General features: G+C 38.7%; 3 long non-coding RNA genes across 9 annotated transcripts; 1 reads left to right on the top strand and 2 right to left on the bottom strand.

Moving 5' to 3' along the window:
- Nucleotides 1-4,959: 4,959 nt before the first annotated feature.
- LOC120440625 lies at nt 4,960-7,604 on the top strand. Its single transcript, XR_005613409.1, has 4 exons — nt 4,960-4,997; nt 6,137-6,248; nt 6,985-7,142; nt 7,576-7,604. It is a non-coding gene; the product is annotated as an uncharacterized LOC120440625 (long non-coding RNA).
- Nucleotides 7,605-11,093: 3,489 nt separating this feature from the next.
- LOC120440624 lies at nt 11,094-15,853 on the bottom strand. Of its 7 annotated transcripts, none has more exons than XR_005613405.1 (7): nt 15,798-15,853; nt 13,788-13,970; nt 13,482-13,687; nt 13,240-13,364; nt 12,034-12,535; nt 11,828-11,929; nt 11,094-11,668 (listed from the first exon to the last, which is right to left on the bottom strand). It is a non-coding gene; the product is annotated as an uncharacterized LOC120440624 (long non-coding RNA). The 7 variants fall into 7 exon arrangements; XR_005613407.1 differs by having other exon boundaries at nt 13,788-13,965; nt 15,798-15,812; XR_005613401.1 differs by lacking the exons at nt 13,788-13,970; nt 15,798-15,853 and having other exon boundaries at nt 11,096-11,668; nt 13,482-13,734.
- A 4,044-nt stretch (nt 15,854-19,897) lies between these two features.
- Nucleotides 19,898-20,743, bottom strand: LOC120440622. The gene is made up of 3 exons (XR_005613400.1): nt 20,409-20,743; nt 20,276-20,314; nt 19,898-20,050 (listed from the first exon to the last, which is right to left on the bottom strand). It is a non-coding gene; the product is annotated as an uncharacterized LOC120440622 (long non-coding RNA).
- Between the last annotated feature and the right edge of the window lie 2,687 nt (nt 20,744-23,430).

Raw genomic sequence — 23,430 nt, 5'->3', positions numbered from 1 at the left:
CTTGTACAAGAACTGTTAATCCTGCAAATCACAAAAATTGTGGAAAACGTAGAAAACATTGCTTTGTGTTTCATGTTAAATCGGGATTCCCTCCTTTTGACACATGGGCCCTCCCATGCGTCAACTCACCAGAACTAGGAGAATACCAAAAAGTTAGATACATTATTTCTTAGACAACATCAGGGCTTCTCTGTTGGAGTAGCTTCGTTCCAGCCTGTAAACCTGCGTAAAATTAGTGTCAGTTTGTTTAACTCCTGGCTCCGCCTGGAGCCTGCACCCACACTGCAACTGCCTAGAAAAAAAAAACCTGTGAGTTAATATGAACTTCACATTTCCAAGCAACTGTGAGTCATAAGAGTAATAAGGGATCTAGCACTACAGCCACAAGTATGTGTTGTGCAAGGTACTTCCCCAAATCATTAAAAACACTACTGTTGCCACAATTTGCCCAAATCATGGATCATCCCATGTGTTTACTCAGAACTACTGTAACCAATGACTGTTCTTAAGTAATGTCACTTAGTTGTTTTAACACTACAAGCTCAATAGTTTGAGATGAACAGTGATACGATAATGAGCCCAACACTAAGATATTCTGTAATCACTGCACATCCTGCTTTTTTCACTCATGTCTCTCTGTGTGATGCAAAATCCTCCACATAGACCCTCAGAGAAAAAACAGCATTTCCCAGTGGAGCGTCCTGGAGGTCCAGTCTGGATCAACAGATGCCAGAGGTGCTGCTGTAAATCATGTGATCAACTCTCCTTGTCTTTGAAAAGAGTGATACTGATTTTAACACCGTATATGTTTAACATTGTATACATATTTTCCAACAATACAATGTGATTCCATAACCAACAAGCAGCCAGTAAAACCACAGTTTCCTTCACACAAAAATCAGTAACACAGAAAAGTGGCAGCTAAAACGGTTAAGTCTGCAGGGCCCACACACTCATGTGAACTTAGAATCTCTCCACCCTCTGGTCTGTGTCATCCTTCAGGTCCTGCAAAAACCCACATACATCCACCCTTTTCTTCACTATTTGGGGTGGATGAGGCATTAGATGTGGGTAATCGTAAAATAGGTGCAATCTTTAGTATGAGTTTCAAGTCAGTCTATACTTCAGTCCACATAATAAGTCCATCACAGTGACTGGACCCTTACCGGGTCCAGTCACATGCATCGATACCAGTTATTGCTGATAGTGGGGCCTCACACATGAGTATCCACTAACAGCAATGATGTCATATCTAAACAAAAGAAAAAACAATTCTTTATGATTTTGGAATGGATTGAATCGCTGCAATCCTTATAGACAGGGCCTTACCATCTGATCAGTGTCCCACATAGGTAACTTTCTCCAAAGCTCATTGTAATCTGGAGAAGCTCACCTTATATTTGCTCTGGATAAAATATTTTATAGTGCTTTTAATTCCAATCTTGCAGGCCTGCTTAAAAGAGAGCTGATTATTTAATCATCAACACACAAAATATCATCCCTGGAAGAATGACACCTGGCAAGTTTTCTCTAAGTGCACTGTTACAAAAAAAGTATTAGTCCTACCTCAGGACATGTCCAAACATAAAAATTGTCTTCTCTTAGTAGGAGAAGATGACCAAAACTAACTGGCACGATCAACTGAATACTAAAAAAAAAAAACCAAAACACAAAAGCCTGATAAATCAGACACACAAAAAATTGTTTCCTTGTGCAAAAATATGGTGTGAGGATTAGAACTTCAGGTGCCATGACATGCAGTGTTGCAATCACTGCTTCTGGCAGTGATATTACTATTACTATTACTAAAGTGATTTATATATGTGTATATATATTTATGCTCATTTTCCTTTATTTGGTATTCCAACTCTGTAACATGCAACTTCTGTTGGTGCTGTGCTACTGGAAACTGAATTTCCCGGAGGAACCCACCCAAGGGATTAATAAAGTTTTAAGTTATCTAATCTAATCAAATAAATTCAAGAAAACTAACACTTTAATACATAGAACAGGAACTGAAACCAAAGAATATTAGAGAATGCATAACAATTGAAACTCTCATTGGTTGTTTTTTGAATTGGTTGACTTGAAGTTCAGAAATGTAACGAATGAATGAATGTTATCGACTTTTTGCCCTCTTTGGTCCTATTTTGCTGCAAATCACTTCTTCTCCCTTCTCTATGCAGCTTCTAGTCAACTGAACTGTATAACCAGTGTCTGGTGAGAATTTGACAAAGTCTGACAGATTAGAGATCGAGCATCAGCATTTTGTACCAGCTGTAGTCATTATAACAGTGCTTAACCAGTCCATTACAGAAAGAATTGTGGTAATCCAGCATCACTGGGTTAAAAGTATAGATTCTCAAGATTGGTTACTGGTAGTGTTTTTTGTTTGCTTGTTTGTTTGTATTTTTTTCATTCAGAGCAAAATGGAATGCAGTCTAGCCACATTCCAGCATTTGACTTTTACATACACACACACACACACACACACACACACACACACACACACACACACACACACACACACACACACACACAAACAAACACTGGCAAGGTTATTACACTGACGTCAGGAACTTGGTGATAATCTAACATTCATTGTATGTCTTTTATTCTATGTTTGAGACACTGCAGTGGATACTGCAAATTTCTAACATTTTATAACATTTTTATCTTGGTTATGGTATCTAATGATTCAACTGAAGGTAATTCTATCTTTCCCTTGTCCAAGTTTTTCTACATAGGTTGCAACAATTTGCAGGATCTCAGGTGTTTATGGCAAGTACACTCTAAAACTAAGGGATGCCAAAAATGGCAAGTTCAAAAGCACAGCTGTAAGAAACTATCAGTGGTTTTGATTTTAAATATGCAATATGGTTAAATATGGTGGTTTGACTATGCACAAATACATGCTGTTATGTTAAAGAAGCTCACTTTATTTATTTATGTCTTTAATAATGAGCAGATGCTGGATGAGCAATGAGTCTGAACAAAGGTGTGTGCTGGGGTTACCTTGGGGGTTGGCCAGCACTTCATACGTTTCACTCCCTGGGATCTACATATTCACCGTGTTAAACTCACCTTAAGGTTAGTAGGTGAATCCTTATATGAAGTATGCACAGGAGAATTTGCTAGAAGAATTAATGATCTTTAATAATGTGTGGCTTTGGCTCAGAAAGCAATGTTTCATTAGTCAAAGACTCTTCAGAAAATTATGAACACCAGTTTAAACAACTGCAGCAGAAATGTATTATCTATGACCTATATTAGGTGTTGACTGTTGACTGATGAACAATAATTTCATTTTTTGATGCTTTATTTCTTCTTTTATATGAAATCTTATTAATATTATATCAATTTTGAAAAAATACAGCTATGATTCTTATGGTTGCATTATTTTCAGATACGAGAACGCAAAGATTTTCAACAATTTAACGACAAATCACTTAATTAATAAAAATTTATGTGTTATTGTATTATGGCTTAGATAGGTTGGTGTAGATGGAAATTATAGATGTCCTGCACTCGTTTCTCATTTAGAGCATTTACATCCAATGCCCTGTCAGATCCCATTTGGCTTCACTGCACGTCAGTTTCTCAGTGAGCTGTACACTTTCAGGTATTTTCTTCTGGCTTTTACTTTTTCATTAAGTCCAGGATGACTCAAGCAGAAAAATTTTGATCACAGTATTGTAATTCACAATATTAAGCCTTCACACTTGAAAATGGCACTTTAATGATCAGCTCTGGAAACTGTCATAAGGTTTGAGGTTTCGTGTTGGTTTCATGAGCTAAAACCAACTGTAACCTTTTGCTTCAGTGGTTTGGGTGCAGTGATTGCTGTCGGTCCCGCTGTTCTAATAAAGAATGAAACACAAATCAGCTTCACAGAGCCCATACACCCTCTCAGCAGCTGTCTCAATGTGTATTAGTTACCTCACTAGCAGCGTAAAAAAATTGGCACCCTAAGATTGAGGAGGCTATAATGACACATCATGACTTTATCCTACTGTACAGGTGATTGTGAAACATGAATGTTGCAAGACAGCTAAGTGGAAACATCAGAGTCATCAGTTTTCATGGTTTGTACATACATAAACCAATACTCTGATTGGTTTGGACTGAACTGACTTTTCAGTAAAATGGGGCTTCAGACGTCATCTGATGTTGTCTGAGAGGAAGTGAAACTTTTATAAACTTCTTAAACTATGAAACTCCACAACAGAGTTTCTCTAGAGTGATCCCTTGTGCACAATAATTTCTGTGTGCTTTTGGTTTTACTCATGCTTCTAATGGCTGATTGTTAGATTGTTAGATTCAATTTAGAACCCCTAGTCTTTCTGCAATTGAAATACTAACTTCAAGTGATCAAATGAAATGAAAAGGCTTTCTTTCCAATATGGACAACACGTTCTCACTCCCAACTCGTCAAATGTGTGACGCATGGTCAGGCTCCCTCTGCTTCACTTATCGACGCGCAGGGTACCCCCCTCGCGTCGAGAATTGACGTGCAGGGTCCTCTCATTGAATACTATAGAGCTCCCTAAACGTTGTTTATTGACGACAAGAGATTGCCGCGGAAGAGCGTGTTGTTCGTATATTTATACATTTCCGAAATCACATTGTAGTGACGTGTACTGAACACAATATATTATATAATGTAAACAACTACCTGAGAAACAGCAGATACAGCAGATACATTAATTATAGGCCATTACTTTTGTATCGTTTATTGCATTTATGGAGGGAGAGGTGTATGCTGTGTAATGGCACAGCTAGCGACACGGTGACTTTATTCACCCGCTTCGGCTGTTATCGGTCCATACAATGGGCGTTATTAGCAGAAATCAGTCCCATAGATATGGGCCATCTCCACCTGCTAGATTGTTCAGAAGGTTGTTATCATCCATCCAGATGGAGGATCACTAACAGGAGCGTGGGAAGACTCCAGAATCCACTCTGGCTGGAATCCGGTGGATACAGCAGTGTTACAGGTAAGGATATTTAACCGGACAGCATTTATAGAATGACTATTAAAAGTCAGCGAGTGTCAATAATGTTAATGTGGTTATGTTAGTAATACAGCGAGTGCTAATATAACAGCTTTAAGATGCATTTGTAGATATTATTACGTGTTTTACCGTCTTTATGGTGCTAGCTTAAAGTTACGGTGTAAACGTTAGCTTATATTGTAGTAAAGCTGTTACTGTTTAAACGATGTTAGCACAGAAATATTAGCTTCTGTCATGACTGATGAAGTTACTAGTTAATAAAGTTTCCAGTAAAGTGATTAATCGCAGCCATAGATTAACAGTAAATATCTCGATTAGCTTCAATGCATCTGTAATAAATATGTGCAAGTTTCAGTGCTTCGTTTAAACTGTATGATACTTATACTGACCCAGGGTCAGTGTAAATACAATCCTAGCTGTGTGAACAAAGCCTGGCTCCTTTAATCCTGCATGACAAACCTCAGGATGCAGGTTATTATTACTCTTTCCTGCTGGCACACCTGTCACACCTGAGAGTCAGCTAGAAACTTACAGTGACGTGGACATCATGCAAAGACTGCCAGACTCTGTAATACTGTAAATGATCAGTGACTCAGGTTAACACTAACCTTTAAACAGTCCCTCTGTGTCTCTGTGTGTGCTGAACATCTAGAATCAGGATTTCATTCAGGCTGCATTGACTGTGGGACTTTTCTCTGTTAAAAACAGGTTGAAGACGGCTCAGAAACAGTTGAAGATTAAAATTTAGCGTTATGGCTGCTCGTGGTGTGTAAAGCTTCTACTCAGCTGTATTTTTGTTACTAATTTATGTTTGTTGTTGTTTAACACAGATTTCAGAAGAGCAAATATGAGCACTGTTGCTTAATCCTTAATAGTTTAAAGCAGGACTGGATTGGAAATCAAAATAAATCCAGATTCTTCTTCCACAGAAGTTTCATTTGTCAGTGTGGGACTGCTGAGTCACCTGAAGAACTCATTTCATTCTCCATGATGTTCATTTACAGAAATGTTTCACAGGAACTGATTCCTCCCAAAGGGTGAACTAGTGTGTTTCCATAGATTATCTCTGTATGAATGTACTTCTTAAATGAAGGCAAGTGTTTGTCCTTTTTGTTCCTCAGGTACAGTACGTGATATTAAGGGCAGGCGGTCATCACTGGGGGAAGACAAGAAGCAGAGGTACTTCCAAGAGGGAGCTGCAGTGAGGACACAGCCGGGTCACTGAGGTCAGAGGTCAGAATCTGAAACAGCCCAGGTTTATATTTTAGGGGTTATAAAAAATTCTAAATGTATTTATAAAGAAACCTTTAAATAATATTTTAAATAATAGTCATAATTATGATTATTATTAGAAATATCAAACATTTAAGTGGATTTTCTGTCACACGTATTGTGTTAGCCCTGCGATAAACTGACAGCCTGTCCTGTCTTTGTCCTGTATCAGCTGGGATAGGCTTCATCCTCCCGCGACCTTGAATTGGATACATTGTATTCCAATTATGTAATCTCATCATTTACAAACTCAAGGTATCCAATCAAAATGTAAGCATTAATGGTAAAAATGGGAAAGCAGAAATAAGTGTGACATGAATGTAAATGTTTGAGCTGACATAGAGGACAGCTACATGTAGTCTGAAAAACCTTTGTTGTCAAATTTGCAGGTCTATCACGAGACATTCTTACATAGAAGAGACTGTTAAAGTCTCTAACTCAGTGAAGCATTATTGGTCCCGTCTGTTTGGATAAATATAGTAAGCTGATGTATTTATTGACACACTTTCTTAAGCGCTTATCCAGTTCAGGATCACACTGGAGCTGCAGCTGGATATGTTCAGTAAAGAAACCTTACAAAAGTTAACAATAAACCTGCATCTCTGTACGTTGTTGTCCACAGGATGAGAAAATCAAACTGGAAGACTGTGGAACATGTTAATAAATGTTTGTGTGTTTATGCCTGTGTCTTTCACAGGAGGCGCTGAAAGGTTTCCCTAATAGTTCCTGGTGAATCAAAGCAGGACCATAAAGGTTGCTGGACTGCATCATGGCCTTACCCCTGAGCAGTCATCCTGTTAAAGGAGGAACCAGTTAGAAGCTGTTTTCAAAGTAGCTGAGCAGATTTCATCTCAAGTAAGCGATTAACTGTTTGTTCATTTGTTCTGCCACTTAAAGAACATTTAAGGACGTCTTTTGGGTGTCTAGTTGAATTAATTCTACTGGCTCTCATGGTCATTTGTGATTATGGACATATTTTTCATGTTCATCCAGCTATTTAGTAAATTCTATCTATTTAGTAATATCTGTCAGCTATAAAATATAATATAAATATAAAAATATCTAAATATCTCCTGCCCTTTATATTTTAATGATGTAAGACCAGACGTCTGTTATCCTGTTACATTAGCATTCCTCACATATGAATGAGATGCTGTACAGTACAATCCTACTGACACAGCAGAGGGATAACGACGGCTATTCAACATCGTTACATGACACAGTCGAGCTGCATGTTGCAGACAAAGTGACTAAATCATCTTTTTGTGGTTTATTGTCTTCAAACCAGCAGACAAAGCCGATGGCAGAAGATGTTTGGAGAAACTTCAGGCCGTGGACTGAAAAGGTATTTTTTTCTTGTTATCAAAAGACATTTGGAGTGACGGCTTCTACAACTGTACTGAAGTAAAGCTTACAGCCTAAGAAGTCACAGTGTTGATATTCAGCAAAAAGAGAAAAGCTCACTAGTTTGAATTTATTTACAATCATAGTTTTATAAATTTCTGACTGTAAACAGCTTTACAGCTTTGATATTGTTTGACACTCGATGTCAGGTGATGGTATTTAATTTAAAGGTTTCTGTGTCCCAATGAGCCATTTACACTGACCAGTGTTTCACTTTAACTGTAACACATTCATTATTTAGATCCAACATTTCTAAGAGAAATAACTGAATGTAAAAAATAGCAGCACTCAGGTCAGGTTTAATTGATAGAGATATATGCATGCATTATGAAATTTATGTATCCCAGATAATTGTTAGTCATCTAGTCCTGGCAGACCCACCCCTTCCTCCCAAGTTAACTGCAACCCAAAAGAACTAGTGGGGCTATTTACACACTCACAACCAGTGTGGGGTAAAAAGAGCCATCAAAAACCTGTCAGCCTGCACAGCTACAGATGTGCTAAAAGCTATAAGAGTTAGAAGCTCTGCTTATGGAGAAACTTTCTAAGCCTAACAGAGGACAGGTACTCCTGCCCAAATAACATGATATAACCCCACATACAGCCCAGCCATAAAGTGAACCAAGTCATTTAGTTAAAGACAGCATGGGACCAAATGCATGTAACCAGCCTGCACCAACCTGACATTTCTTCCTCCTGAATTAAATGAATGAATGAATGGATGAAAGTTAAATGACTACAAACCTAAAGCCACTAGTTCCCACACTGGAGTTCCCTGACACTGTGTTAACTGTACTGAGCTTGTATCAACAGTTGCAGCAGGCTAAGCTACGTGAGACACTGCATTGAACGATTGTTTCTATCTTAATGGTTTCAGCTCAGATGTTCTGCTTTTTCCTTTCAGTAGATCAAAGCAGCTCGTGCTCTGTCTGCTTCCATTCTGATGGCAAGAAGAAGAAGAAGACTTCAGTGAAGTGGCGTTCATGGTCTCAGTGGACAGTCATGGTCACACACTGCATGTGGTTTTAAAAGCAACATGTCTGTTCACCACAACAATGGAGATGTGTAATATTAGTGCAGCTACGGTTTGTTCTTGAACATCAGTTTTGTTTTCTACTTTGACCACAGACCAAAAAAGTGTTGTTTTCAGATTCTTTATTTTAAATCTATAAAGCACCTGTTCATTTTTTATTACAGTTAGTTTCACATAAATGTTAGTGTTTCCTTTATGATCTTTTAATGCTTACACTACACTGTACACGTCTACATTAGAGACATTTCTGTTACCTATGTATGAGACTGGGCTGCTTGACTACGATTTGGAAATGGATGCAAAATCACATGGATCGTGCTATTGTTTGTTTTTTAATATGATGGACTGAACACAGGAGGTATCTGACTAAGCAAAGATTAGTCCGATCCCATTTCTACCTGTCTCTACTGTTTCAACTGTAACTGTCAGGATATATATTTATTCCAGCTCTCATAGGGCAAAGAAATGACTCAGACTTGTCAAATGTTCTTTGATTTGATACACAATATCAAGTTCACAATTTTCTTACAAATAAAACTATAATGACAAACATGAACAGCTGTGGTTATTTCTGAGACATGATTTTTTTTGAACGTGTTCACATTTAGACAGTGTGCATCTGTATGTTGAAACTGTAATGGTGAACCTGAGGTGATGATCAACAGAAGGCAAATATATATAAATATAAAACAATATTGAAGTAATGTCTTTACCCTGTGCAGCGTGTGGACGCTGTGCACACAATCACCTTATTCACTGTGGTAAACATGCACCGCTAGCTCACGTGACTGACTGTCTCCATGGTTACATCGTATATTATTCGCTATGTAAACAGCTTCCAAAGATACCGCCATAGCTCTCTGCAGCTGTAACACTTTCACACTTTACAAATCATTTCACGTTTTTGATAGTTATGAATAAAGAATATGATTTTAAAGACATGCTAGGCGGTTGCTATGGTGGTTGCTGTGGACTAGGGTGGACCGCGTGTCTGATTCCTGTTATTAGCTGTCCGCCGTAGGAAGGCTGCGTTCCATTTAGAAGTAGCGCCAGTCTGCCGTAACTCGAACTCAAACCCCGCTTTGTTCTGTAATTAAAGGGCTTTTACAGCCGTTCATGACACACACGCACACACACATAAAACACTTTGCCTCACTATGAGAATGCAACTTTACTAAAACCTTTAAAGTATCTGATATAGGATAGAAAAATGAAGCAACCAGAGATTTAATGATGAAGACTCTGGGTTCTGTAGTTCACGTTTTACAGTCCTGAATGACTCTTTGCATATAATTTATTGAAGAGGAGTTTAGAATGCACTTTACATTTAGACTGCTGCTGTTTAATTTTTTACATTGTTACCATGGCATGAATAAGGTTCACCTGCTGGGGGTTTGATGGATCAGCTGGACAATACAGTCAAAGACAGACTTCATCCATCATATGCAAGAATCCTAGTTGGATTTTTGTTTTCACTCATATTTTAGAACCAAATATTGAAAACAACTGTGACAGACTGGATACCTGGTCAGGGTGTACATTACCTTTCACTCAAGCATCCCAGGACAGAGCCCTGCTCCACAATGAGCCTGGGTGGATACGTGGTTATAATATAAAATGACTGATACTGAATTTGAATATTTCATGAATTATAATACAAATTCCTAGGCGTTTGTTCCAGCAAGAGTAATATTGATTACATATGTCTGAATTGCTAACCCTAACCCTAGCTCAACAGACCACAATGCCCTGGACTGTCAGTATTATTACATGCTGTGAACATAAGTAGCTTTGATCACAGTTTATGTTGTAAAAGAGAAGGAATATTGAAAAAAAGATCAACATTGTGATATTATTTCTTCCAAATTGACCAGAAACATGCTTGTCAGACTCTCACAGCACAGCATCAGACTCACTGTGCATGACGGCTCAGGCCAATAATGTTTGTTAGATTGTCAGTTGTTTAGTGCTTCTGTACAGTTAGGGTCACCATCTCTATTTCAGTATAATTAATATGCAGAAAACACTAAAAGTTGATTGTCTTCCAATATTCTAGCATAATTAAAAAACTTTGACTTTGTAAGTACATATTGTTACAGTCCTAATGCCAGTATGATTCTTCATAACTCCTGCTTTGAAATACTGAACTTTAAAATTGACCTGATGAAAGATAATTTACAGTCTGTCAGGATAATTCTGACTATAAGATCACTGTATTAATCTGAATCCTTCTGAAATGTGCTGTGAATGAATGCTGATGCAACTGACTGTGGGAAAGCTGTTAATAAAATGAATCTGTGACACATGCAACACATTCACAGAGGAAGAGGACACAAAGGGAGGACACGCAGAGGCTGTGTTAAAGTCAGAAATCCAAATCTTTAGTCAAAAACAGGCGGCGGTTACAAACAGGAAGACAAGCAGTCCATCAAACAGTCTACAGGGTCAAACATGCAGAGAATTCAAACAACAGTAAAAAATAACTGAACACTGAAAAACTTAAAGCAATGTGTGACGAAACAAAAGGAAGCAGCGCAGTATATTCACCGAATTATCATCAATTACAAAAGAGAAAAACGATGATTTCTAAGGATTATTTGCTTAATTGCAGTTAAGAGTGTGGCTGGTAAAGATGGAAACATACAGAATGTAAACTGAGTGAGTTTGGTGAACTTTGTTAGTAACAAATGAGGTAAAAAAAAACAAACCAGACAAAACACAGAAAGAAGCTCTCAGTATTCATGAATAATTAGAAAGCATCTAAACATTCTGGTCGTGGATTTTTACAGTCTTAGTTCCGCTCGCTGTCATTATTATAATCATCATGATCAATGGCGAGGTCCTGAGGTGGGCGGGGCTGTCTCTGGTGATGAAACCATGAAGGAACAGCGTCTGGCACGTGTTGGTGAAACATCCCAGTACACTGGTGTAGTTTCCTCTCCAGCTGTTTGACATTTGACACTTCAACATTAAGGGGAAGAAGAAGAAACAGTGTTAGGTCAGGTGACCACATGGTTTCTAAAATAACTGACAGGAAGTAACCAGGCCGTTAGAAATGGATGGCATGTGTTTAGAGTTACCATAGTTAGGTAACTCTACTTACCAAAAGCAAAGCTGCTGAATGTTGCAGGAACATGCTCATGTGTGGTGATCATTCAGTGCTGCTCCGGCAGGTTAGACAGTCCAAGACTGATATCCTGCCCATCTGAGAGTTTGAAAACACACATGCAAAGATTTAATTGTGTTACAGTCAAAGTGGGATGTTCGATTTTGTCCTTTAAAAATGTTTGTCTATTTGAAAGCACTAACATTTAAGGATGACTCGGATCGTCTCTCTCTAACAGTATCTTCTTTAAAGGAGAGACAAGTGTATCCACTGATCCACGTCACTTTACCTGGATGATGACTTCTCTCTCCCTCACTCAGAAACTGGAGATTTACTTACATCATTACAAAAACATCAAAAATATCTCCCTTTGATTCCATTTCTCCATTCCTGCTGAACATCAGGCAACAAATATCCCAGTAAATCACAGTGAAATGTAAAGCACATATTTTCTTTGTCTAACCTCTGCAGAGCCTCTGTCAAGAAAAACATATCTGTAAGCATAAAACAAATACACATTTCATAACACTGCACTGGACAAACCTCGGTCAGTTGATTTCCTCTGTGCAGTGCAGACGAGCATCAGTCTGCAAGTCAAGGTGGTGAGAAGGACTGGTGCCCTTTGTGACTCTGCTGGTTCTTCTGAGGAAACACCACCGTCTCTCCACACCGTCACCATCTGTGAGCACAAACTGCCGCTCTGCTCTGTCAGCATGTAGGAAATCACATATCACACACACAAGGGTGAAGAAACATTAGAGCTCAACTTTGGATACTTTAGATCAGGGGTCCCCAATCCCAGTCCACGAGGGCCGGTGTCCCTGCAGGTTTTAGATCTCACCCTGGGTCAACACACCTGAATCACATGATTAGTTCATTACCAGGCCTCTGGAGAACTTCAAGACATGTTGAGAAGGTAATTTATCCATTTAAATCAGCTGTGTTGGATCAAGAACACATCTAAAACCTGCAGGGACACCGGCCCTCGTGGACTGGGATTGGGACCCTGATTTAGATCTAAACAGATCAAAGTAGCTCTTAGTTTCAGCAATCAGTGAACAGACAAACAATGATACCATACTGATTCTGTATGAATACAATATGGTATTTTCAATACAGGTGTCAAATTAATTTATTAAAACTAATACAGATATATGTATATATATTTTTGATTAATTAGTTTGCTAAATTAGAAATATATATATATATAATTTAACAATTGCAACTGAAAGAAATTAAATATTGAACAAAAATATATTGTCACATTCTGCATTCTCAAATACAAATTTCACAAAGTAAATTTTTGATTAACAGAAAAAATATGAATTACAAAAAATAATTGTATATTATTAAAATATTATGCAACTGTGACCAAAGTCAGAATCTTCATTACAGTACTGTGGACTTACTGCTTGCCTAATAGTGATAAACTTCGGGGGAGATCATGATGACAGAAAACTGTAAACAACACTCTGAAGTCTGAAGCTGCTTTTCTTGTTTCTGTGACCTCAGCACGTTGACAGACTTGAAGTTGCTACAGATTTTAAAAAGTGATAATTATAGGAAAGAAACTTCTCTTTTTCATCCGTTTAATCAAACATTTGATGCCTCAGCTGTCTCAGTCCTAAAGCATTCTGCAACTACAACTAACCTGAGGAGGCTTGGATTTGGCTGCAGGTGCCCCTGTACATCCTTCTCAGCAGCACACATGTGGGTACCATTTAATCACACTTCTTCCTGAGCTTTGCTTCATCACAAGACTAAAGGTGGCATCCCGTGTCACAGTCTTATCATCATCCAATTGGAGAAGAAACATTTACAGGCCTCCTGGTTTTGTTTTCTGATCCTGCAAAAAGACTGAGGACAACAAGCAGCAGTCACTGAAATGTTACCGTTTCAGATATGAAATCTGCCACATGAAAGCCAGGGTGGGAGGGATCTCTGCAAACTGACTTACCTCTGCAAGTGTGAGGCTCAACAAAAATCTGACTCTCCAGTCACAGACAAACAAAAAAACTCCAGCTGGGAGATAGAAAACGCTGCCTGGGTCTTGCTGGATGTTGCTGGTCAGAGTCCACACATTAGCAGAGTGCTGCTTGGTCCCACTGACCCATGTAGACAGCGACTGTGGAGAACTGTTCTGGAAAACAGAAAAGAGAATTAAAATGACAAAAAGCCAAACAGGATTTCCACAAAGACTCTCTTGGAATCAGCAATCAGAAAATCATTGGTTCATATTACAATTAAATATGACCAGGCTCCTTAAATGTAAGCAGTTAAGATCTGATTTGATTTACATCCTTCACACAGCACATTTGTCCAGGCTGTCAGGTAAACATAAAATTAATCTCAGGTAACATGACTCATAGTAGAGATTCAGTAGGAAAGATTGCCAGCTCTAATATTATTACCACACCAACAGCTCAGATTTCTAGAAGTATTTAAACAAATGTCTTCTGAATATTCAATTCAGGTTCACAGTGGGAGGGTGGGGGGGTGGGGGGGGGTGTTGTGGAATTTTGTAAATAAAATCTGCTGTGATCAAGCTATTTATTACTGCGTGCAGGAGAGCCAACACACATCAAACATCACAGTTCACAGTCATGTCAGCTCTGCCACAGAAGTCGTGCTCCTACTCCTTTATGCATTCCAAGAAAGAGGGAGGAAGTTACAAACTGATCATACCACACTTCCCGCGCCTCGCTATGAAACCTAACAGATCAATGGTTAAGCTGTTTTGTGCCCTTGGCCTTATCAGCACCTGTAAAGGGAGTTGTTTTCTCAAACTGCTGATGCTGAAGTAAGTTCATCTAGTTTTAGAAACTTTCACTGAACAGTCTATAACAGTGTCACAACTAAGCATATGCATAAGCACTTAAATACCTTAAATGAGAATAATAGAAACTTTCTATTAGAGCCTGTCCCAGTAGTCATAGGTAGAGCACACCTGGACAGGTACCAGTCTGTCAGAGGACTAACACAGAGACAGACATCAGAGTAACAAATCGATTTAAAATTAATGTAAGCTTGCTGCAGCTGTATGTATGAACATGTGTTTCTGTGCTCACAGTCCACCTCTCAGGAACCTGCAGTTCATTTTAAGTCTATTTTAAACAGACCTCACAAAAGGCTGATGTGGCTGGATCAGTAGTCTGATTTAAGTACGATGCCTTTGGCCAGGGATTAATCTGGTACATCGCTTCACTGTAATCTTACATATTATCCCCACACCTGAATAAAAAATATTGATATTTACAAATAACAGATTCAGCTGATGCAGCCTGACTCAATCTGATTCCAGATGTTCAGCACACACAGAGACACAGAGGACTGTTTAAAGTTTAGTGTTAACCTGAGTCACTGATCATTTACAGTATTACAGAGTCTGGCAGTCTTTGCATGATGTCCACGTCACTGTAAGTTTCTAGCTGACTCTCAGGTGTGACAGGTGTGCCAGCAGGAAAGAGTAATAATAACCTGCATCCTGAGGTTTGTCATGCAGGATTAAAGGAGCCAGGCTTTGTTCACACAGCTAGGATTGTATTTACACTGACCCTGGGTCAGTATAAGTATCATACAGTTTAAACGAAGCACTGAAACTTGCACATATTTATTACAGATGCATTGAAGCTAATCGAGATATTTACTGTCAATCTGCGGCTGCGATTAATCACTTTACTGGAAACTTTATTAACTAGTAACTTCATCAGTCATGACAGAAGCTAATATTTCTGTGCTAACATCGTTTAAACAGTAACAGCTTTACTACAATATAAGCTAACGTTTACACCCTAACTTTAAGCTAGCACCATAAAGACGGTAAAACACGTAATAATATCTACAAATGCATCTTAAAGCTGTTATATTAGCACTCGCTGTATTACTAACATAACCACATTAACATTATTGACACTCGCTGACTTTTAATAGTCATTTTTATAAATGCCGTCCGTTTATATGGTCTTACCTGTAACACTGCTGTATCCACCGGATTCCAGCCAGAGTGGATTCTGGAGTCTTCCACGCTCCTGTTAGTGATCCTCCATCTGGATGGATGATAACAACCTAAACAATCTAGCAGGTGGAGATGGCCCATATCTATGGGACTGATTTCTGCTAATAACGCCCATTGTATGGACTGATAACAGCCGAAGTGGGTGAATAAAGTCACCGTGTCGCTAGCTGTGCCATTGTAACCAGTGGGATTCTGCGTTGTGTCTGATAAAAACGGTAAAAGAAAGAAAGGCCTCCAAGTAAATAATTTGCCCACTCCAGCTCCTCTCCCACAGGGGAATTGTAGAAAAGGGGCTGGCATTTATTATTACATTAAACATAAAATATGCATTTACACGTAACATATTTGATAAAACAAAAACAACAACATGAAATCCGACATACCTGATAAAAACGGTAAAAGAAAGAAAGGCCTCCAAGTAAATAATTTGCCCACTCCAGCTCCTACAACCAAATACAAACAGTGGGGAAGAGGGTTAGCTCAACCACCACAACTTCCAAGCTAGCAAGGAGTATATATATCCATGCTAGCATTTATAGCGCCTAAAACACATTTATGATGCACACATACTACACACTTATAACATCTAACAAAATAGGCTTAATAATAACAATAATTGAACTAAAATTGCAATCAAAAACATCAGGGTGGCTAAATATGAATTATATGTGGGTTTTAAAGTGTTGGGAAAGAAATTACACCAACCTCTCCCACAGGGGAATTGTAGAAAAGGGAGAGGCAAAAGGGGTACACTGTATTTATAAGGTTGCACCAAAGAAGAAGAAAAGAATGAGGAGGGGCTCTAACTGACATAACTACAGGCTTGGAGGTCCTAAAGGTCAGGTATAAAAGGAACGGTTTGGGGTTTAGAACACATTTTGTGTAATTATAACAATGTGATTTATGACCCTGTTACATTCACCCCCAAGAATTACACAAAATCCTAAAGAGTACACACAAAAAAAAAAAAATAATAAAATGTATAAATACACCCATAACAACAGATACAGTGGCCTCAAACAAATTCACATCACATATACAATGAATTAGATCAGCAACATAGCTTCCTCCAAGGAGGATAAGAGACCTGAGACCCGCTCGGCGCCTAGCAAGATCCCAGGACACACTATAGACAAAATGAGGTGCCATTTACACCACACAAAACAGGCCATAATATCTATGGGCATCACCATCAGACTGCACAGACTGACAAAATACAGTCAACTCTGTGCTTGTACACTCAAAAAAATGAAACGTTGACTTTAATTAAAATTATTTTGTCAACAGGTTCCACGAAATTGCATTGTGTTAGTTTAAAGCAAAAATCTTTAGTTCATCTAATTTTAAAAAACTACTTAACAAGACATATTTAAGACTACCTAAATCAAATTATGTTGTATGAACATAAATGATATATTTACAGGTTAGATAGTTTAGATTAGTTACTTCAACACATTTCTTATTTGTGGCAGTAAAATGTTAAATTTAAGTTAGATTAATTCAAATATTATATTTTCAGCCACCTTGTGCTTTACTAATTAGTTTTACATAAATCTATTTTGTCAACAGGTTCCACACAAATGAATTAAGTACATTCAACTTATTTTTTTAAATTTCTTTTATTGCCAACACATTCAGTGAGCATTTCTGTAAACCCAGTCCAAAATAAAACACAACAGGTCATTAGGGTTAGTAACTAACAGTATGTGAACAGATGCAACATCAAGACTTTAAATTAAATGTCTGTATCTGCCAGAAATAGAAGAAAAAAAACATTGAAGACCACATAACATGTTGATAAGATGACACTTGAGTTATGCACATGTGATGCTAGTAAGGTCTGTGGAGTGTTTTTCTTTTAGTGTCTAAAATGGATAGCAAAGTTGGTATTTGCAATGATTGCTTAGGGTCAGTCCAGTAACACAACGCCAATGAAGTGCTTTCCTTTTACAATGCAAAGTGAAGTGTCCACCTCAACAGCCACAATTAAAAAAAATTAATGTTGTAATAATAATAATAACAATAATAATAATAAATAGTCCACTGATATTAGCAATAAAAGAAAATTATATCACCATCCCAAATAAAACTTAAATAAAGCATGCCAGCATTATGGTCTAACAATAAAACAGCTTGTCAGCGTTCAGTTTTTTTGCAACAACACAGCAGTAACCATTTAACACTTGCCACCCTCAACGTTTATTTTACCAGTGTTTGGGCAAAAACTTGGGTTGTAAACATTTTAACATGGAAACAATTGTTAGTCTTTAAAAGTCCATAAAATATACATTCATCCTGCATTCCTAACACCCTTAATCTTAGTATGTATTGCAATTACCTTTACAATGCACACAATGTAACACAGAATATGAACATATTTCCACCTCATAACAATATACCTTGAGCGCTAATATACACACCACCCTTCAACATTTCTGGTGCAGTATCATCTCTCAATTAAATCCGTTAAATCTCAATACTTTTGATTGTCTCTTACTAACCCCCCAAGGTAAAATCTCTCAAATTGTAGTAGTTTACAAACTTTTCAAAATGTCTCTTAAATGTAATTTTCCTTTATCTGTCATTTTCAACAAATTACGCTTTATTCCCATTCAGCCTCTGAAAAACTTCTGTCCATCTGACAGAACATTCATCATCCAAATTAAGGGTTGGCATATTCATTCAGTTTATTCTTGAGTATCTGTACCTTGGTCAAGAGTCTGCTGACATACAGATGAAGGAAGAGCTTCTGAAGTACTTCAAAGAAAGCTTTAAGTCTCGAGGTTAACTGAGATTCAGTGCATATATCCCACCCATTAAGAGTGCACATGCAGAGGCCATGTTTTCCAGGTCATGCAGAACACCCTAGATCAGGGGTGGGCAATTCCAGGCCCCGAGGGCCGGTGTCCCTGCAGGTTTTAGATCTCACCTTGGGTCAACACACCTGAATCACATGATTAGTTCGTTACCAGGCCTCTGGAGAACATCAGGACATGTTGAGGAGATAATTTAGCCATTTAAATCAGCTGTGTTGGTTCAAGGACAAATGTAAAACCTGCAGGGACACCGGCCCTCGGTGCCCACCCCTGCCCTAGATGGTTATACCCACATCGGCTGGAGGAGTGCTGACATCAGCTTTTTCAATGGTGAAGATAGCAAGGGTAATTTGTTCCAGCTCCCTCTGAACAGCTGTAGCTGTAGCTTAGACACAAAAACAAAGAAAAATGGCGTCCAGTTAAATTAAAAAAAGAAAGAAAAAAAAAGAGCCAAAGCTACCCTTTAATGAAGTAAACACAATATTAGGAACATGCACCCCAGTGCGCTACTATTTTAGACTACAGATTCAACAATAAATATAAATAGTTTGGGTATACAAGAAGATTCCCCAAAACATTTAAACAGGTTCCATGCAAATTACAACAACAACAACACTACAACATGCAACAACATTAGTTATTCAAAATTTGGTTTAATACAGATAAAAACTAAACTAAAATTACCAACCAATTATTCTTTGAAGAGGATGCTTGGGTCTTCATTCAGGTAAAAAGGTAGTGCCCTGAAGACACACTCCCTCCCTTTTCAATAGTTTCCTTCTGTAGAGAGTGGCAGAGATACAGGAAGAGAAAACAGATACACTTTAGGATGAGACAAACTCACATTATCATAAAAATGAATGACATATTCACTGCACAGATAGACATGTACACAAGACCAACTAATCATCACATGGACATGAATAGTTAACCTGTTGGGCAGGGTTTCCACCACATTATACATGTCCATAATGGAGGTAAAGACAAACTAATACATCATCTTTTTTGCATTCAAAAACTGATCTTTAACATAAAAACATTCACTTATGGTTTAACCCGAATAGATTTTACTTATGTTTAGGTAATTTTAATTTTCCAAAGTTTTGAGTACCAAACTTTGTCTTGCTTAATATAAATGTAAGTACACTGTGCAGCTACCATACACTAGCTGTTTAAATTTGAAAGTGATCTTTTTAGCCATAATATTTTGCTACCAACAGAATAACGCACCTTTGTGGCTGGGGCCAAAATTTGTCTAATTTTCTTCACTGCAGCGCCTCCTTTTTTCTTGAAGACTTTTATGAGCTGGTCATTGGTGTATTGGTCAAGTTGTGCAAAAAGCCTTGGAACAAGTGGAGCAGTAGTAATCCTCACAAATTCTGCTTCCACCTGAAAACATGTCAACAAACACAACATACTGTACTGTAAATATACATACTATATGTACACATATACATACTTTATAACTGAAACTAATGTAGAAAGACCTCATTAAAGCTATAATTTTAACACAAACATTTAAACAAAATGCTAATGGAGCCATTACAGCTTTTATTGTTATTTATCAAGTTCCAAAAAACATTGATCACAGCTGATCTGAAAAGAATTTCATACCTCAGGCCCTTGAACTGCAACCTTTACAATGGTTCAGATCTGGAGAAGAAATAACAGGGGCATGGGATGGGTCACTAAAGAAAACTTAACTTATACTTTTAAAAACAAAACTGTTTTATAACAGTTCACATACCACATACAAGCTCAGCAGTACCACATATACCACATCAGTATAGGAGGGAGCAGGTAAAGGCAGGATCTGAAATTTATACAGTAAAACAAGAAATTCATTACTTAATTTCAAGAAGCAAATTATTGATTGAATTACAACTAAATAAAATACTACTCAGAAGAAAAGCAAGAGATTGACACTACCATGTGCTAACTTTCTATAGAAGCAATTATCACCAGGTCTGCCGACTTCCATTGTCTGCCCACTCATATGTCGTGAATAATTTTATTTAAAAAAGTAAGTGTGTGATTTAACAAACTGTAATTTATAACTATGCTGATCTGTATAACTCCGATAGGAAACATGCTGTATTTACAGACCATTTTACATAATACAGATTACTGATAGAGCATAACAATGGTGTCACAGTGGCTTTTCCCCTCGACTTTTTGGATTTTAAATGTCACTTTATGCTATCCTTGCTATCCTATTCGATATTTATGACTCTCGGATTACAGTAAAGGAATCCCAAGAAAGCAAATGAAAAAATAACCCCATAAACCCCTGTAGCTAATCCCTTAATAAAACCAAAAACAATAAAAATGTTTCTTACACAGTCCACAAAATAAGCATGTCAGGACCCAGTAAAACTAATGTAGAACAAGCGCACGCAAACGATATAACATGTCTTATAAGACAAACGCAAAATATAACCATGCTCGACATGTAGATACTACACAACATAGTCAAAGAAAAAACTGGTCTTACCTCTCAAAGAAACAGCAGCTTGGCGCCAAAACAACGTTTTAAGTTAAATTTGAAGTCTTAGCATGAGCAGGCCCAAGCCGTGAAACCTTGTTGTTCTTAGCGGTTTCATTACAACTGTTTTTGCATTACTGCCACCTAGTGGATATACAAAGTATATCGATCCTAATTGACTTAAATGTTATGCCATCAAGTAACACATTAGTATTATGTACAGTGAATAATAGACACAATTACGTAGACTTGATTAGAAAAACATATGTTAACTTAACAAAAACATATATTTTAAGTAAAATGAAAATAAATAATTAATATACACTGAACAATCCACCTCATTCATTTTTTTGAGTGTATTATACTTTTTCAAAAACAATAGCAATGGACAACATATAGCAATAAACAAATTCACACATCGATAACCGCTGCTTGAACAGGTTCAACACCAAGGAGTGTTTCAAGTTGAGCCATTGATTCAATCAAGCGACGAACTGGTTTAATGATTCTACCAAAGCGTGTAGTAAGTCCCTGATCCACGTCCACATTTTCGGGTTCAAGAAATTAAAACTGTGGGATGGGAAAGCAGCAGGGGAGTCTGGGAGGCTCCATCACCAGCCAGCCCACCAAGATCAGGAACATCCATTATGGGAGGGTCTCATGAACGCCATCTTCGACTGGGTCAGCGGCGGATTGCTGATGGATCCATGATAGTGTGCGGTCATCACGCTCGCCAATGCTGAAGACAGAAGCCACAGTGCGTGTAGCAGGGGGTACAGCTCCTGTGTCCCCAAAAGATGTCACAGACCCATCAAGGTCAGACTCAGGGGCCACTGACAACGCTCACAGCAGGATGTGCAGCATCGTCATTCAATGTTGTGTCCAAGGGCAAAAGTTAACTTGAAGGAGCAGGTTGCGATGCACCACGCTCGTGTCCTTCTCTGTCTCTGATCGACAGATGTGAAGAGCACGATCCAAGTCGACTACCGTGTACACAACAGGCTCCCATTTGTCAGAGAGCTTCCTTTTCCCTCTGACTCCCTTGTTTGCCAACAACACCTGGTCTCCCAGTGAAAGAGGCAGACCCTTCACCTTTCTGTTGTACTGGTCAGACTGGTGTCTCTGCTCCATCGTGCTGTGTTCCTGGGCTTGGAGCATGGCAGAGCGCAGGTCATTCATCAGTGACTTGACATAGGTATCATAGTCACAAATGGTGTCATCATGAAGGACATCCCGAAACATTAGGTCAACTGGCAACCTTGGGACCCTCCCAAACATCAGGTAGAATGGCGCAAAGCCGGTGGTCTCGTGTGCCGTACAGTTATACACAAACGTCATGGACTGTATCATCTGAGGCCATTTCTGCTTAGATCTGGGGGGAGGGACCGTAACATGTTTCAAGGGTGCGATTAAATCTCTCCGTGGTACCATTACCCATGGGGTGGTACGGTGAAGTGTGGGTTTGGCAATGCCACCCAAAACCAGAAGCTCTGCAAGCAGTTAAGCTCTCAAAACTAGCTCCCTGGTCAGAGTGAATGCGCTGAGGGAAGCCATACCGCAGAAGAATCCATCCCAGAGCTTTTAACAACTCTCTTAGCTGTCTGATCCTGACATTGGAATGCATGTGCTAATTTTGTGAAGTGGTCAGTAATCACAAGAACATCCACAGACTTGTTGTTGCTGTCTTCAGCTGACCAGAAGTCAATGCACACAAGTTCCAGTGGAGCACAGGTCTTAATGCTTTCCAATGGGGCCCTAGCTGCTGGCTCTGGGGTCTTACTGAGAACACACCTGCGGCAACTTCTCTCACATGATTGCGCACATCCTTCTCCATATCATACCAGAAGAAGCAGCTGACGAGCCAAGGAGAGTGTGCGAGGTTGACCTTGATGACCAGCATTGTCGTGTATGCCAGACAGCACCATTTGCTTTAGAGAGTCAGGTACCACAAACTGGAATCTCTTGTGTTTTGTCAGTGGATCCTCACAACTCTGTAGAGGACACCATTGAGGAATGTGAGCTTGTCCCATTGTTTCAGGAGCCGCAATGTATGTTGGTTCTCGTGATAGCGCTCACGTCTGGAGGGTCTGCGCTTACGCTCAACATAACGGGCTACTCTGGAGATCACAGGATCCCCTGTTTGGTGAGACAGGAGATCAGCGTGGGACAGCACATGAGAGACATCACAGTCAGGTGGACTAATGGAGGTCAGGTGACCAGCGAGGGATGTTGCACGCTGGCGAGAAGCAGACTCCCACTCACAGAGGGAAGACATGAGAGAAGA

Source organism: Oreochromis aureus, linkage group 1 (genome assembly GCF_013358895.1).
Source record: "Oreochromis aureus strain Israel breed Guangdong linkage group 1, ZZ_aureus, whole genome shotgun sequence".
Classification (NCBI taxonomy): domain Eukaryota; kingdom Metazoa; phylum Chordata; class Actinopteri; order Cichliformes; family Cichlidae; genus Oreochromis; species Oreochromis aureus.
The sequence above is the reverse complement of the archived record's forward strand: the minus strand, read 5'-3'. Positions and strand labels throughout refer to the sequence as shown.